Source organism: Harmonia axyridis, chromosome 2 (genome assembly GCF_914767665.1).
Source record: "Harmonia axyridis chromosome 2, icHarAxyr1.1, whole genome shotgun sequence".
NCBI lineage: Eukaryota > Metazoa > Arthropoda > Insecta > Coleoptera > Coccinellidae > Harmonia > Harmonia axyridis.
Genome location: NC_059502.1, coordinates 12,117,016 through 12,135,164, shown reverse-complemented (window position 1 = coordinate 12,135,164; position 18,149 = coordinate 12,117,016). Strand labels below are relative to the sequence as shown.

The 18,149-nt window shown below is 37.4% G+C and overlaps 1 protein-coding gene and 1 non-coding gene across 8 annotated transcripts in view; both read right to left on the bottom strand.

Annotated features, from left to right (window-relative positions):
- LOC123674023 (tyrosine-protein phosphatase Lar) overlaps window positions 1-18,149 on the bottom strand; it is a 570,788-nt gene that overhangs the window by 414,617 nt on the left and 138,022 nt on the right. The window lies entirely within an intron of this gene.
- On the bottom strand, window positions 8,472-8,545 carry Trnat-ggu. The gene has a single exon. It is a non-coding gene; the product is annotated as a tRNA-Thr (tRNA).

Below are 18,149 nucleotides of genomic sequence, written 5' to 3'. Positions count from 1 at the left end.
AATGAAGCTGCCAATATTTTCGGCAGTAATATAGCTCCATTACAGATAAAAGTGATTGACTTCTAATTTAAAACATAAATAAACGGAAGTTCTTTGTGAAGATTTTTAGATAAAATTCGCATCTAGTGATAAATATCCAGAACTGAAAAAATTGGCTTTGAAACTTTGCATAATGTTTGGTTCAACATATAATTGTGAGGTTGCGTTCTTAAAGATGAAAAAATTTATTAAAATTTTAAATCAATAAATCAATAAAATTTATTTAATATATTATGAATGATGTAATTTGACATTATCGAATTAGGAATAAATATCACCACAATAAAATCTCTATAAGTATTAAAAAAAAATTGGGCTTTCTCTGGGAAACCTCAAAAACCGCCCCCTCCTAGTACCCAGTCCAAGTTTCCATCCATTAAAAGCGAGATAAAAGGCCGAAAGAAAAGATATGAACAACAGAAACTTTCCTGGCCTTAATGGCCATCAAACAGTGGTCCGGGGGAGCTGAAGCTAATAAAAACGTCCGAAAAAATGATATAATTAACTCCGTACAACATCATATCAGGCCCGAAAGAATGAAATTGCAGCAGCAATCTGCGGTCAACGGTTGGGCAAAGTTAATTCGGAACATTTGTTGCCAGAGACGCAGATGTAAACAGTTGCCGTGCTCGAGCAAAAAGCACGTTCTTCGTCCGGGGATTACAATAATTGATATGTCTTAAAAGCGGCCACGTACACCCCAAAAGCCGAGATGGGATGTTGAGGGAGCACCATCAGATATACATCGGTTCGCGGAGTGAACTCTGAACGACCTATTTTCTGTGCAACGGAAGCTGGAAAAGTAGGATTATTTTGTAGGAAATATGTATCGTCGTGATCGGAGCATTTTATCAATGCTGAACGGATTTATTAAATATAAAAAATCCAAATATTTGATTGATTCGGTCTTCACTTGATGGAAATTCATTTTAAATAAATAATAATAAACTGCTAACTCCCACAAAATTTTGTGGAAATTAGCAGTTTATTATTATTTATATAAAAAATCCATTCAGATACCGACTATTGGTCTTGTATACAATACACTTCTACGAAATCTAATACCTACTCAAAAATATTTAACCTTGCTATCGATATGAGATGAGTTATCTAATGATTTCATTCGAAAAAAGACAATAATTAGTATATTATTCAACGAGCGGTAATGTAGGTCATAACTCACGAAGATGATGTTTGCAGCACGAGCCGCAGGCGAGTGCTGTAATTCATCAAGTGAGTTATGACCATTACCGCAAGTTGAATACTATACTTCATCTGCGACTATATCAATAAAAACTAAGAAAAAAATACAGACTTAGAATAAAGACAGAAGGAACAGGAAATAAACATAATGTGCTCGATCCCGTACAAGAGAGATGGTAACTTAGTGCTACCAATCACAATCGAACTAGCTTCGGCTAGCTCGAATCCAGTATAGAGTACAGAGATAGAAATTTATTGAAAAACCTTAATAATTGCCTATAAAAATGCATTAAAATATACCGAAAAATATTCCCTGTAAACGATTACTTAATGATCTTACTGCTACACCAATCTTGAAAATTTTTTCAAACTTCTTTATATTTTTTCGGGCAATTAATTCTGTATGGTAACATTAGCTGTTTGTCTTTTGGAAATGTATACCTTTATAATATTTCATCTTCACTATCTGAATTAATCGTTTTCAGCAAAACATTCACAATAATTAGATATCAACTTAATTTGAAAACGTCAAAAGTGACATTCCCTCGGACATTCCTCCCCTCAATAACAATAATGGAATGTTCCCTTTCGGCCAATCGAATAGAAGCAGAGAAGTATAGAAGCACAGATCCATATTTTCCGATTTATAATAGTGAGTTATAGTAGTGAGTTATTTTAAATCACGCTGTTTGTTAATAGATACTATTAATTGCTCAAAAGCAGTTGAATAATGAGTTTATAATTCAATAGGAGTAGATAAACTCTATTTTATACACACAAGATGTATATCTCTTCCGATAGACTTTTTACTAGTAAGCTAGCTGATCTATTAGGTTTACAACTTTGCTTTCCCCGTTTTGCAATGGATGGCTGTAGCAGTAAGTGGTAGTCGAAATAAATAGATCGTAGATGTCATACAATAAGCTTAGGTATTTCTAAACATAACGCCATCGAAATATTAGTCGATTTGTGTCTACCTCATAAAGATATTTTCGATTGAACATTTCAGCTCACGAGTCAAATTCTTGTCATTTGCTGGAGGTTTTAATTATGTGCTTTAATATGAAGAAATTTGCGACTGAGGCTCATCGAAGGCTCTCACATACATATGGCGAATCCGCTTTTAGTGTAAGAATGTGGCGAGAGTGGTTTCAACGCTTCAAGAACGGCGATTCTGACGTCGAAGACCAGCATGGCGGTGAAAGAGAAAAGGTTTTCGAAGAAGAAGAAAAATTGGAGGCATTATTTGATCAAGGCTCGGGTCAAATGCAACAATAATTGGCAGGATTATTGGGAGTGACGCAAAAAGCAGTTTCAAAACGCCTGAAGGTAATGGGAACGATTCAGAAACAAGGCAATTGGATGCCGTACGATTTGAAGCCGAGAGATGGCGTTTGTTTGCTTGTGAACAGCTGCTTGCAAGGTAAATATGGAAGGGATTTATGCATTGCATTGTGACTGGAGACAAAAAATGCCAAAACGAATACCCTCCGTATTCTCTAGGCATGGCTCCCTCGGGTTATCACTTGTTTCGATCAATGGCACACGGTCTGGCTGACCAGCACTTCCAGTCTTATGAAGAAGTAAAGAATTGGATCGCTTCAAAAGATGACCAAAAGATGGGATCAAGTAGGTGCCAGCGATGAACAACACTTTGAATCAGAAATGTATAACCAGTTTTTTACAATGAAGTCTCGAATTTCAGAAAAAAAAACGGCGGAAGCAACCATAGAACATTAATAGGAGGAACGGAAATCGCCTTGAAACTAATGCTCTTGTTTTGATGCCAACATTCGTCACTCCTTGTCTGACGTGACACTACATCAGTAGCGTAACATAATTTGATTAATATCGAAATTATCAATAGATGCTCAAAACTAGTGATTTATGTGATTTATTCATAAAAATTCTTTCGTGTTTCAAAAGGGCGAATGTTTTTTTCAGTTTAATTTTTTAAGTATTTATTCCAAATAAATTGAAATACGAAAAACAGCGAAAATTTCGAACTAACTTAAATTTTGTGCTAATAAATCAAACTTGATTGTATTAACTATGAATAAAATATAGTTTGAAATCAATCATTTCTTGATCTGGGAGTTTGGAAACATTGATATCAAACAAAAATAAAAATTCAAACGTCAAAAATAATGAAACATTAATGATTAAGCTATTGTGAAGTTGTGAAAAAAGGATTCTGATAAATCATTCAACAATCAAATCAGGATTCTCCACGCCTATGGCTCACACACACAATCGGCTAGCTCGATTGTGATTGGCGACACTAAACTTTCATCTCTCTTGTATTCGGGATCGAGCACAAATGTTTACTTTGTTATATATTATTAATATGAAGACGTTAACCCTTTATTTATCTATTTATCACGAGCTAGGTAGGTCAGTTGGTCCGAAGATTCAGATATATGAATCGAGCCGAAATCGTTATATGTCGACGATGCGAGAGGAAAGGTTAGGTGAATCGTTATGATCACTGACGTTGTCCTTATTATGTTCTTTCCATCAATTTCAACTTTCTTCAACCCTTGCGAATTATATATAAAGTTCGTAAGGCATATTAATACTCAATTCTGGGATTAGTGGTTCCTCATCGCTGAGAATCTTCAACTTTCTCGATAGCTCAACGGCGAGAGCGTCGGACTAGTAATACGGGGGTTGCGGGTTCGAGTCCTACTCGGTGAGGTACTTTTTCCAGAATTGAAAAATTGTCTGAATACCGTGAAATTATTTTAATATGTTTACTTTCTGTTCCTTTTAACTATATTCTAAGGTCTAACCAGTTTTTTGCGATAACGCCTAGAATTTCGGAAAAATACTGCGGAAGCAAAGCATTATTTGATGTTTTAGTGTTTTTTTAACATTTCTGAACATCCTACCTACATAGTATCATACATCATTTTGAAGGAAAAAAAATTACGAATTTAACGAAGAAATAATATACAGGGTGTTCCATTAAAAAAAATATAGGTTTGTGTTGAATCTTCAAAACCATACCCCGAAAAAAAAAATTGAGTACGCCACTGGATTCTCCGCAGAATTCTGATTAAGAAGTAGTTTTTACCTCAGCATTATTTCTAATAACTTCGGAGATAAAGGAGGGGTGTGAAAAGTATCAATTTCCAAAATGGCCCTGTATCTCTTGAACGGAAACAGTTATGCAAAATCTGATAAGACCAACTTGAGTTTCACGAAAAAGTAGGAAAGGAACGTGAAAACCGCAAGGCTCTATCTTAAATAACAAGCGAGAAACCTGGCTGTCTCACCCAAAATGGGATGCACTGTACAATTCTCGTGAAATTCTCCAATTCCGGTCCTGAATCAACCCTCCCATTCTTCCAAGCAAACGGGACGTAATTTTTCCGTTCGAGATTCATCTTCGAAATGTTATAGTCTAATTTAATCCGAAGGCGTTCATTCTTAGCATAATTCTGTCGACACTAATTCTCGTTTCTGTATCATCTTTCACTGCCATTGTACGTCGCTCCTCTCCAGTGTTTGTACTATTAGAAACGTGAGCCATTGTTGCAAGGTAATTGCGCAGGTGGAAGAAATCTGATTAGGAGACAAGAAAATGGTTAATGTTCCTCCTTGTTTGCTCGTCTTTGTATTGTCATGGCTGTGCTTTCGCCGCTTCGACTGCTAATTAGAATGGATTTCAGCGCTCTATGCATAGAAATTCCATAATCGCATTACGGATTTTTAACCTCGATGGCGCAGAGGAAGACTTAAGTACCGTTCTGTCTATGAGGTTGGGATACAAGGAGAATTTCCTGATCTCCCACAAGTGGTTGAGGGGAATATAATAGAACTTACTCCACACAGAATGATCCTCGAATAATTATTCGAGTCCTGTGTCTTTGTAGAATATCTGAAACCACCAGAAAAGAGGCCAACAAAATGGAAAAAAATATTAGAAACACCTTGGATTTGAACACGGGTCTGATGCATTGAAGAATTTAGCGATTCAAGCCAAAGCTCTTTGGTGATAAGTATGGTATTGATAATGATTTCAAAACTCCCGAGCTATAAGATGAAAAATAATGTCTGGACAAAAAGTCATCCATATGGTTCACCGACGGATCAAAATCAGAGAGAGGTTCTGGCATTGGGGTATATGGACCTAAACTGAGGATCTCTGAAGCCCTGGGAAGTAAGCCCTCTATTTTACAGACCAAGATACTGGCTGTTCACGTATGTGTTCATGAATGACTCAAAATGAACCTCAAGGAGGCGCATGTCTTCATCTTCACGGACTGCCAGACCACGCTGACATCCCTGGAATCGTACTGCCAGGGGCATCTGTTGACCTGGGAGTGCTCTAACACCATAAGCCCAGAGGCAATAAAGTGACTCTACTGTGGGTATCAGGGCACTGTGGTGTTGAAAGAAACGAAAAAGCCGATGCACAAAGAGTGCATCAAGGTTAACACCTGCTAGACCTGAGCTTTTCTGTGGGCTAGGAAAAGACCAATATAAGGCAGCGATCCAGCAATGGAAGTTCAATAACAGGATAACCCAATGGACAAACACTCCTGGACGTACTCAGGCAGAAATTCTTGATGATTTCACCTACCTACGCCAGAAAGCTCTTGAAGCTGTTACGAGCCGATCTTCGGGTGATGGTAGGACTGCTGACGGGACACTGTCGGTCCAAACATCATTTGTACCGTATGGAAAAGTCAGCAGATGAGATTTGCAGGCTCTGTGGTTCAAAAGCATAAACAGCTGAGCACATGGTATGCAAGTGTCCAGAGCTGGCTGGCCTAAGAATCATTCATATGGGAAAGCCGGTCCTGGATACCCGAGAAGTAAAGGCCAAGGCCCCTATGGAGGTTGTCAGGTTCATCAACGCCATTGATGACCTTCTTGGGTTTCCATGAATAAGTAGGGTAGAGAACAAAATATCTACATGGTCGCAGTTCCCAGAAGGCTTACCGAGCCACAACGACCCCAGTTCAAATAATAATAATAGTTATCGGATGTTTTTCGTCCCAACATGTGGCCTGCTAGGTGACCTGACCTAACGTCTATGAATTGGCAGGGCTGCATTCAAATTTATTCGAATTCGCTTTACATTGCACTCGTATCGTTTCTTTGGTGGTTTCTAATTTGATTGACCAAATGAGTTCGAAGTCGAAAAATTTGAGTTGTTAGTAAAATTGACTTATGAGGGGGGCTTGCTCCCACTTTGAAAATACTAAATCTTTCAATCTATTTACAATTGTTACTTACAATTTTTTCTTTTTTCTTCTGATCAATGAATATTAGGGACGTAACCTATCCTAGTATACGCCCATGAAGGAAAACAAAAATGCCTTGTACAAATCGTGGTAATAACTATTCATGAAAAATTATTATGAGAATAGATTCATTCAAAAAATCAGTGGAAATCTGAAAAAAAGGAGTAAAATCTGAATACCAGACTAATCAGGTTCCATGTGAAATAAGGTAAAATTGATTGTTTTCCTTTGATATGAAAGCCATGAGAAACGGATTCCAAATATTTCAAAATAATATGATTTTCACTTTAGCTGTTTCTGTGAGTACCTTCTAGAATCTAGACGAAAGGCTTTAAAATATATTTGGATCATTAAACCAAAAAAATATTTTCAGTGTTTCATTCAATCATCCTTATTACTTTTCACCCAAAGCAGTAAACTCAATTTCTTCTCAAGTATTACTGATCCCTTCCATTTGAGATACGTTTATACAAACCCGAAGACAATCAATAAGCCTTAATTAATAGGATTACTAAAGCTTCAATATGGAATAACTATTATCCAACTGATGAATCACTTGGGAAGAAGATTAATGCGATTCCAATTCCAAGAAAATCCTACAGCGTGTTCGAGGATCATCGGATAGTCCCATCTACATCAACACTACAATCATCAATCTGATTTAGCGCAATCTCTGAAGGTGACAGACACAAATCGTTCGAAAAGGGCTGAATTCAAGTTACATCTTGTGGCTATGAAAGTGTCGGTCCAGATAATTTATCTTATGGAGGGCGATAATTCCAGGAATAATTCAACGATTGGAATCATGAGATGCAATCCGTAACTAGATAATACAAAATGAAAGATGTTTTTCAGTCTGAAGTCAAAACTTTATTTGTTATCAACAGTTTCTTTCGGAAATAATATTTTCATTACAATTAATTCATAAATGGAGTAACAAACGAAATAGCAGGCACCTTATTTAACGCTGGCAGATGCAAAGCAGTATTGCTATTTCGTTCTTCATCTTGGGTTGAGTTATGCGGTACTGATGATCCCTAATAAGGGTGAAACAGGTATATCGCTACTCTCCTTCGATGACGTGCATTCTTCTTGGGTTACTTTTGATTATGATTCCTACGTAATGGCGTGAAAATCTTCTGTTTGGCAATGGCTATGTTGATGGCATTTTTGCTGATACAACATTAACCAGATAAATAATTTATATCGTATGATGTTACACACTTGGAAATCTTACTTCGTTTTCTTTTTGTATTTTCTTCATTCATTACCAAGTGTCAGCCATTTTTATTTATTCTATTCGGTATAAATTGGAGGGATAAGCTCTATTCAATTTCGTTCCAAAGTTTGTACAAGCTACAAGGTCTGAAACGTGCCCAAAAACTTAATCCGAATTATTCTCCTCAATATGTTGTGCGGTTGTTAGTCGACGTTCGTCATGTTTATTTTGGTTTGAAATTTATCGCCCCGCCACCGAAACAAGTAGCTGTATATCCTAATGGCAACAACAACGCCGTTCTGGCATGCAATTAAATCGACTATCATTTTGAGGTGGGCTGTATTTGTCAAGTCACAAGGGGTGGGCGGGGGTTGTTTAGTATCGTACGTTGTACGCCATCCAACTGTTGAGCGCCGAACGGCTCCCCGACAACCAGTGGCGGGTCTAGACCTTGACTAGAAGATAGAAGCTGCTTTCCTTCCAAGTATTTATTTTTCGATTCACACTACGTTTATCATTATTCTAGATACCTCAAAATTCATCTTATCAATTTAAAGCAAACTTTTGCTGCATATTCAGTATACGCTTGATTCTTGTTTTACCGAAAGCTTTTTCCTCTATGAAGCTTGTTAAGGGTTCTAGATGGGAAAATGCAATATGAATTTATAACTGAAATATTGGTTTAAGGTCAGTGAGAAAATATATCAAAATAATACTACGGCTTGCAGACAATATTTCAATTAAGGAAAAAGTACCTCCTCGAGCGGGACTCGAACCCGCAACCTCCGAATCACCAATCCGATGCTCTAACCAATCGAGCTACCGAGGAAACTGCAGTTCCACCGCTTACGAAGAACACTTCTCCCATAATCGAATTTAACGGGTATTTTTTTTTCGAAATATATAAATTTGAGTTGGCATTACTGTTCAAAATTGCGACCGATTCAACAGCTGTCAAGTGATTCATTCTCAGTTTGGTTTGGCAATTCATCATGAATAGACTCACGCCTGATCAACGCTTACAAATAGTGCAATTTTATTTCGAAAACAATGGTTCTGTGCGGAATACGTATCGCGCACTACGTCCATTTTATTTTGTTTAGCGATGAAGGGCACTTCTGGTAAATGGCTACGTCAACAAACAAAACTGCCGCATTTGGAGTCAAGCTAATCCTCAAGTGTATGTCGAAACACCGTTACATCCAGAAAAACTGACTGTTTGGTGCGCTTTATGGGCTGGTGGAATCATTGGTCCGTACTTCTTCAAAAACGATGATGGCCAGAACGTTACAGTCAATGGTGATCGGTATAGAGCCATGATAACTAACTTTTTCATTCCTGAATTGAACAACCATGTAGTACCGGAGCTGTGGTTCCAACAAGACGACGCAACATGCACACATCTCGTGCCACAATCGATTTATTGAAAGACACGTTTGGTGACCGCCTAATTTCACGTTTTGGACCTGTAAATTGGCCTCCAAGATCATGTGATTTAACACCGCTAGACTACTTTCTGTGGGGCTATGTGAAGTCATTGGTCTATGCGGATAAGCCACAAACCCTTGACCATTTGGAAGACAACATTCGCCGTGTTATTGCCGATATACGGCCACAAATGTTGCAAAAAGTCATCGAAAATTGGACGTCCAGATTGGACTACATCCGAGTCAGCCGTGGCGGTCATATGCCAGAAATCATATTGAAAATGTAATTCCACAAGATTATCTTGCGGATAAATAAAATTCATGTCAATCGAATAATCCATCGTTGTTTTATTGCAATTTAAAGTTCTATAGCTCTAAAAAAAACACCCTTTAGTATGTAATACCTTACAGAAGAAACGCTTAGCAAGTAACTGTTCAGATGGTTATGATTATTCTTAGTTTGCTCTCTTCGAGTTGCTTCTCTAGCTTTCTTGGTATACACGTGGCGACAGAAAGCAATTAGACATAATGTCTGTGTCTATCCGAAATTGTCGTCACAATACTTTATAAGAATGCACCTCCATTAATGTAACAACGGTCTTTCGTGGTACTTGTGCATACAACTTTCTCACTCATAGGATTCTCAGAAAGATACAATAGAGAATATGTTTCCACTACTTTAATTAGTGGGCATGCACCATAATACCATTGCGCAGGCGTACAAAATAGAGAATAAGAAAAGGAAGAAGAAATTTACGGTGTACAATATGATTTTATGTTTGTAACCCAGGTATAAAACTGAGAAGAGGGAGTTCGGTTCAGTAAAGTACGAGGTGATGACCAGTTGAGTTAGTAGAGTGTTCAAGGATGTTTCCAAGTGCTGTACCACAATAAAGTTCTCGTCTGTCGTCCATCAGTGTTTAACAATCTCCATGAAAACGTGATACCCCGAAATTGTAAATGCATTTTCTCTCTTCGAATTTGCTTCCCTGGCCTTCTTGCTATACACGCCACTGTCGACAACTGAGGCTGCGGCGAGCGTATAGATCAAGTCGGCTCTGAACTGCCGCCATTCTGCGATACAAGCCGATCACGGCCAAGCCCGACCTGATAAGAAATATTGCACCGATTTAAACTATTAACGTTCACTACAATCGAATACAACGGCGCTGTCAGCCGGTTGAAGATTGGGGATAAATCAGGTCGATTGTTTCGGGAACAATACAAGGTAATCAATTTTCGGGGTCAGTAAGTTTGGGGAATCAACGATGTTGGCCGGGCTGCTAAGTTTGCTCAGATACGGTAGGTATGGAAAAATACGGGTGTATTGTTTCCGCATCCATGGGATCGATCAGGATCTACAACCGCTGAACTTCGAAACTTTGTGGAGTAGGAACACGAGATGTGATTTTGATCGACGGCATTCATACGTAAGATGCTGGAACAAAAATCTTTTCTCGCCTTTACTCCACCATAAAAACAAAAGCAAACTGACAAAATACCAAAACCAATGAAAAATTAATAAATTATTCAAAATCGTACAGATTGAGTAAGCGACTAATGAATTGAATAACTGAGTTGACATGAAGACAGGTGAACAATTCGGTATGTTTGTACTTTTTAGTTTCATCATTACCTCATAGTTAAAAATTTAACTGAATTCACTTAAATATCTTCACCAATTCAATTCTCTTGAAATATACTGTTTTTTTTTAATAAAGGGTGTTTTTTTTTAGAGCTATAGAATTTTGAACTGCAATAAAACAACGAGGGATTATTCGATTGACATGAATTTTATTTATCCGCAAGATAATCTTGTGGCATTACATTTTACATGGCATATGACGGCCACGGCTGGCTCGGATGTAGTCCAATCTGGACGTCCAATTTTCGATGACTTTTTCCAACATTTGTGGCCGTATATCGGCAATAACACGCCGAATGCTGTCTTCCAAATGGTCAAGGGTTTGTGGCTTATCCGCATAGACCAATGACTTTACATAGCCCCACAGAAAGTAGTCTAGCGGTGTTAAACCACAAGATCTTGGAGGCCAATTCACAGGTCCAAAACGTGAAATTAGGCGGTCACCAAACGTGTCTTTCAATAAATCGATTGTGGCACGAGCTGTGTGACATGTGGCGCCGTCTTTTTGGAACCACAGCTCCTGGACATCATGGTTGTTCAATTCAGAAATGAAAAAGTTAGTAATCATGGCTCTATACCGATCTTCATTGACTGTAACGTTCTGGCCATCATCGTTTTTGAAGAAGTATGGACCAATGATTCTACCAGCCCATAAAGCGCACCAAACAGTCAGTTATTCTGGATGTAACGGTGTTTCGACATAGACTTGAGGGTTAGCTTCACTCCAAATGCGGCAGTTTTGTTTGTTGACGTAGCCATTTTCGAAATAAAATTGCACTATTTGCAAGCGTTGTTCAGGCGTGAGTCTATTAATGATGAATTGCCAAACCAAATTGGAAATAAATCACTTGACAGCTGTCAAATTGGTCGCCATTATGAACAGTAATGCCAACTTGAAGTTAGATACCTCGTAAAAAAAACCCTTTATAAAAAAACCGCTTATTGGAAAAACCTCCATAATTCTGACTACCAGTGATAGTTTTTATTTTCAATTCAAAACGACAGTGTAAAATGCTATCCGTTCACATATTACATTGGACATTTCGCACCAAAACTGATCGACCCCTATTTAGGGCTTCAGTCATCTCGGTGACTTTTCCCACTGAGATATGCCTTATGTATGGATCTATTACTGGTAGACCCGACCTTGCTATGCTTACTCACACCCAACTTGCCCCGATTTTGCAACCCCTATATCAGCCGAGATTTGGGAAACGGACCAGCAAAGTCGAAATATGTGATGAATATCAACTTTTATGTGGTAGCGTATTGCGTCACGACTTTCCCTAAACCGCCTAATAAAAAGACATTTTATGCTCCACTGTTGCGGTATTTTTTCGTCGTTTAGTTTTATGGTGAAATATACGAAACTCTGGACCGGCCGACACCTTTCGCGCGGTTTCCAAGTGAAATCAGATGGCGCTTTAGTCGCAGGGGATCTTTGAACCCGGCGATTTCTCATATTTGACGTTGGGTGTTCTGGAATGTTTTTGGGAGTTTTATTTAGTGGAAATATCTTGGTTTTGAGGAATATGTATGTGGACTTGCGTATTTTCTTTTCCTTCGTTTGTTTTGTCGTTTGTTGTGAAATATTTACAGTTGAAAATATCTGTATAGTAACATATAGATATATTATTCTTATGACTCCATGAATTACATGCATCCATTTATTATTAAGAAAAATGAAGTTTTGAATTATAATCGAAGATTTATCAAGTGGAAAGAGATCTGAAGGCTATACAATAGACCAATACCTAAAGCTGACAATGCAATATTATAATTCGTATTCATGAATAGTAGAGGTTTGATTATCCTTCCAATATTTATTTATTTTTCTGAAATACATCCAACAATTACGATGTAAACAAAAACAAACAAAAAATTGGCACAGGTATATTCAAAAACAGTTCAAAATATTTGAATTAATTAAATATCAATAGTTGTTATAATTGTTGCCTGAATTGAAAAAGTGACACAAAATAGAAATCAACTGAAGAACACTGAAGCAAGTTTTATACTTCCTTCATTTCAACTTAGAATAAAATTAATCCTCAAATAATAGAAATATAGAAAGTGTAAAACATGTTTCATTTATGATCAACTACCAAATGATAAAATCTGAAACAGTTCATTATCTAGCTTCAAATTGAATAGAACCTTTATATTTTGAGACCACTTCTGATTGGTAGACGATGGATTTTTATAGTCTTCAGATTTTACACTATACTGAATTTTAAGTGAGATTGTTGCATATGTGATATTTTCCTTGTATTTGAAATTAAATGAGATGAATCAAAATTGGATGTATAATAAATAACCCGATATTATGAATGATATGAAGATTTTTTGGTGCATACAAACTTATTCCTTACCCAAATATTCTTTGTTTTGAGCTAGTATACCATACCTGAAAAAAAAACAACGAAGTGTTAATTATTTTAATCAAACTGAATGGTGCACATTTCATTATTCTCTCTTTTATATCACAGAATAATCGTATCTTATATTTATTGAATCTGATTCTGGTGATAGATTCACCCAAGTTAATTTCCAAATGGTAACTTTAAAAATTGAGACGTCTAAATCTCACACCATCAAAATGAAGCAGCTTATAAATTTCAATTCAAGTTATACTTTTGTCTGAATGAAAAATGGCAAAATTCGATTTTATCATTCAACATATTTGCCTTCGAGGGCGATACAGCGATTATAGCGATCTTCCAACTTTTCGATACCATTTTTATAATACGATTTGTCTTTCGCTTCAGAATAGGCCTCAGTTTCGGAGATTACTTCTGCATTGGCGCTAAATTTCTTTCGAGCGAGCATTTTTTTGAGGTCTGAGAACAGGAAAAAGTCGCTGGGGTCCAGATCTGGCGAATACGGTGGATGCAGAAGCAATTCGAAGCCCAATTCATGCAATGTTGCCATTGTTTTCATTGATTAGTGAAACAGCACCTTTTTTTTTCAAATGGAGACGTTTCCATCCTTTGAACTATACAATAACGCTATATAATAATCGCTGTTGATGATTTGGTCTTTTTGGAGGTAATCAATGAAAATTATACCTTGCACATCCCGGAATACTGATGCCATTACCTTGCTAGCTGATTGTTTCATTTTTTCTCACTTTGGATTCGGTTCATCGTGTGCAGTCCACTCAGCTGACTGTCGATTGGACTCCAGAGTGAAATAATGGAGCCATGTTTCATCCATTGTCACATATCGATGCAAAAATTCAGGTTTATTGCACTCAAACAGCTTCAAACACTGCTCAGAATCATTAGAACGTTGTTGCTTTTGATCGATTGTGAGCTCGCGGGTCACCAATTTTGCAGCTTTCTCAGGTACAAATATTCGTGAATGATATGATGTACACGTTGAGATGATATATTCACAATGTCTGCTATCTCCATCAACTCCACTTTGAGGTCATTCAAAATTATTTTGTGAACTTTTTGAGTTTTTCGTCGGTGACAGCTTCTTTTGGGCGTCCTTTGCGTTCGCCGTCTTCGGTACTCATTTCACCACATTTAAACTTAGCATACTAATCAATGATGTTTCATTTTCCTGGTGCAGACACCTCTTCATCAAGCCAAGATTCTGTTTCAACTGTATTTTGTCCTTCAAACAGCAATATTTTATCAACCAATTGTCGGACTGCTGCATTTCGACTCTTATCGTTTGAAGGTTGATACTGATAAATAATATGGATTTAATACTAGACTAGCACCGCCATCTGTGCATCAGACCGGGGACTTTCCAATTTGCCTAAGTCTCATTTAGAATAAATGAAGCGTCTTATTTACTCTTACAATGAAGCTACAGTAATGATAAATAAGGGATTCAGACGAGAAGGTGAGTAACGAAAAACCGTTTCCTTTCTTTTTGGAGCTCGTCAGTACAATGTACTGTTTCTCATTTGAGTGCTTCAAAAATGTTATCATCCAAAACATCAAACCAACACTGCCGGATACACCAATTCCAAACTTCCCAGCATCCATCGATCATCCAGCACCAATCTAATTGTACACCCAAAATCCTTCCCTATCGTTCCAAACGCACAAAATGAAACCATCACAGATATCGTCCCAGATTCCTGAAGATGAAACTGGACACCAAAATCGCTGAATTCGCAATCGAGACAACTACCAAACGGCGCTACGTAAGGCAGTTATCTCCGCTGCCTGCTAATTTGAAAATGTAGATCTTTCGGCAAAGCGGCCTTATCAGCCGAGGAAAATCCACCCGTCTCGTGTCAGTGCGTTAGCAGGGCTTGGGAGGCCTAATTAAATTCCCGGCAAGAAATATTCCGTTGATATTTCACACGGTGTAAATTGGGATCTGTACCGTCGCTGCGCCTCCCCCGCATCAGTCGACGGAGCGAAAGGACGTATAGGTGTGATATTTCATTCTATTCATCATGGCGCTTCATTGCTTCTTCTTTATTTCGGAATTAATCAACTGTGCCTTCTGAAAAATACGGCGAATTCTGGACGAAGGCTTTTTTAGTTCTCGCTATATCGCACAGTGTCCATATTCGAGATTGAATATAAATAATAATGAAAAGTGTTAAGGCTTACAGAGGAAGAAGAATCCTGTGATTCTACTCGATGCTTTCTCCCACCATTGTACCACCACCAGAGAGGGCTTTCAGTTATTCACTATTTACCAGTTATAATTCAAGTATTCACTCACATAATATTCAGTCAGTCAGTAACTCAGCATCAATCATACATATTCAAGTATTCAACAAGTTATTACTATTATAACATAACAGTCATATACAGTGTTTGTGTTAACATATTAAACAGTAAAAATAAAAAACACCACAAGGTCCTTCGAAGCCGAATTTAAATATATCAAGCATACAACGTTCATGGTCCTTCGAAGCCGAATCAATCAATCCGCATACAATCATTCATGGTCCTTCGAAGCCGAATCAATCAATCCATACAATCGTCAATGGTCATTCGAGCCAGAAGATCATTTTTATAATTCAAGCAATCAATCCTTCCACATACCCGTTCAAAAAGAAAAATATCGGTTGTAGACTGTCAAAAATTCTTTTATTGCTTTCAAAACTAAGTTTGGGATTTTATTTTACAGACAATCCACGAGCATTTCGGAAAGAATCTCATTTCAACCTATTATGGTTCTAAATTAGTAGAGGAACATTTCAACCGATATCGAGGAGATCGTCGCTACCTGACCCCAAAGGCCTCGCCAGGTGAAGGTAGAAACGGACTTCCCTTAAGGGCTGTCCTCAGTCCTATATTCTGTTTGAATTTTCTATGGTTCTAGCCTGCTTTTGGCACGAAATTTTGCCGCTGCTTGGAATTGATTCTCTATATATTCATGCAAAATTGCAAATTGCTCGGATCGTTAGTCACTGAAGTTAGCTTTTTGTTTTCGATTTCCTTCTTGAATTAACTATAGTTCAAGTTATGCTATGCACACGATAATTTGCATTTTATTGATCTACCTATAAATCTATCTTTTATAATAAGGAAGAGACAGCTGCAGCCAATGAATGTAAACAAATCGGCATGAGGTGTTGCGTGAACTATATTAGCCACTAGAAACAACCAAATTGACACATTTTGGTTCCAGAGGGATTCATCAAACCAAGTAGCTTGACATTTTAACCAACTACTTGACTTGAAAATCAAGCTCGTGAAAAATGACTTGAGCTTCACTTGACTGGATTTCAGATATTTATTGCTTGACTTGATTTCAAGCTACTTGATATTACTTGAGCTTGATAGGCACGCGTTGCATAGCAAATAAAGGGATTACACGAGCGCCGAGAGACTGAAGCATTCGCCAATCTAAGTTTATTAGTAGTTATCTCACATTTCTAAGAAATCTATTGGTAGATTTTGGTAGTTTCAGAAAAATCTTTCCAAACTTTGCCAAAATGATCAAGCATTCTTCACAACGCCAGCTTCTGTTAAAAGACAATTTTCCAGAGCTGATCTTACAGTTACAAAAACCCGCAATTGGATAGGCGACAAATCTATAAGATGCCTCATCCATATATCAGTAGATTCTAGGTGGACAATTATGAAATCAAACAAATTCTGGATGTTTCTCGATATCAAGAAACTTTATTTTTTATCATTTTTCATTATGCTATGATTAATAGTGACTGAATTTATGTATCTATTCCAAAAAAGTTGATATTTTCGGTTCTTTTATACAATAAGTTTGACGAATAAGAGTGTTTTTTTTTTCAAGGTTCCTTCTCATTTCAGCATTTTTTTATTGATGTGCCCCTACGCAATTAAACTGCTTAAAATCAAGTACTTGATAAATAATTACTTGACTTGAGATTGACAAACTACTACTTGACTTGAGCTTGACTTGAAATTAAGTCAAGCTCAAGCCAGGTAGCTTGAAAATCAAGCCAAGCCGTGAATCCCTATAGAATCCGCAATAATACCAGGGTTTATTTAAAAGTATTGTTAGGCAATAAATGTCCTGGATCCTAATGAATTGCTGGAAACTTGGACAACCCTTCTAAAAGCAAAACATTCTGGTTTCATCCAAATGACTTCAGATATACTACACCCAACATCCGGTAAACCTTTCAAACCTTGATCCAGCAATTCATCTTCTGGTTGATACAGACTTTCACAATCAATATGAATATTCTTGAAATGCAATCCAAATTTCGAAGATCTTTCACCTTCATCTAATATCACTCGTGAATAGGGATTCACGGCTTGGCTTGATATACAAGCTACTTGACTCAAGCTCAAGCCAAGTAGCATGAGCTTGACTTAAAATCAACTCAAGTTCAAGTCAAGTAGTAGTTTTTCAATGTTAAGTCAAGTATTTATTTATTAAGTAACATGACTTAACATTGAGTTGATTTCAAGTGAATCTGAAGGTACAAGCTTGAGTCAAGTAGTTTGAATATCAAGCCAAGCCGTAAATCCCTACTCCTGAACAAGTTGCAGAATTTTCATCGACCAAACTCAGACAACCCGAAGTCTCTCTGAGTTCGGCACCAGTAAATAGGAATATCGAACGAACCATTTCCAATGGAAATAGAGCAAAGGGCATAGGTTCGAAGACAATGACGCAGGCAATATATGCCGGATCTATTGTGGGAGTTTACACATAGTTTGTACTTTCAATTAAAGTGATCAGTTGGTTGGCAAAGTAATTAAAAGCTGTTTGTCATTCGGAGGCGATGGGAAACTAGGCGATCATCTTCACGCTCAATGGAGCGTATCATGAACGATTTTGGTGGAAACTCTATTATGTGCGAATGACTAGTGTGGTGCACTCAAGAGAGATTGTGACGTATTTAATTTTCTGTCGTGTCGGGGGATGTAATGGGGTATTATCTG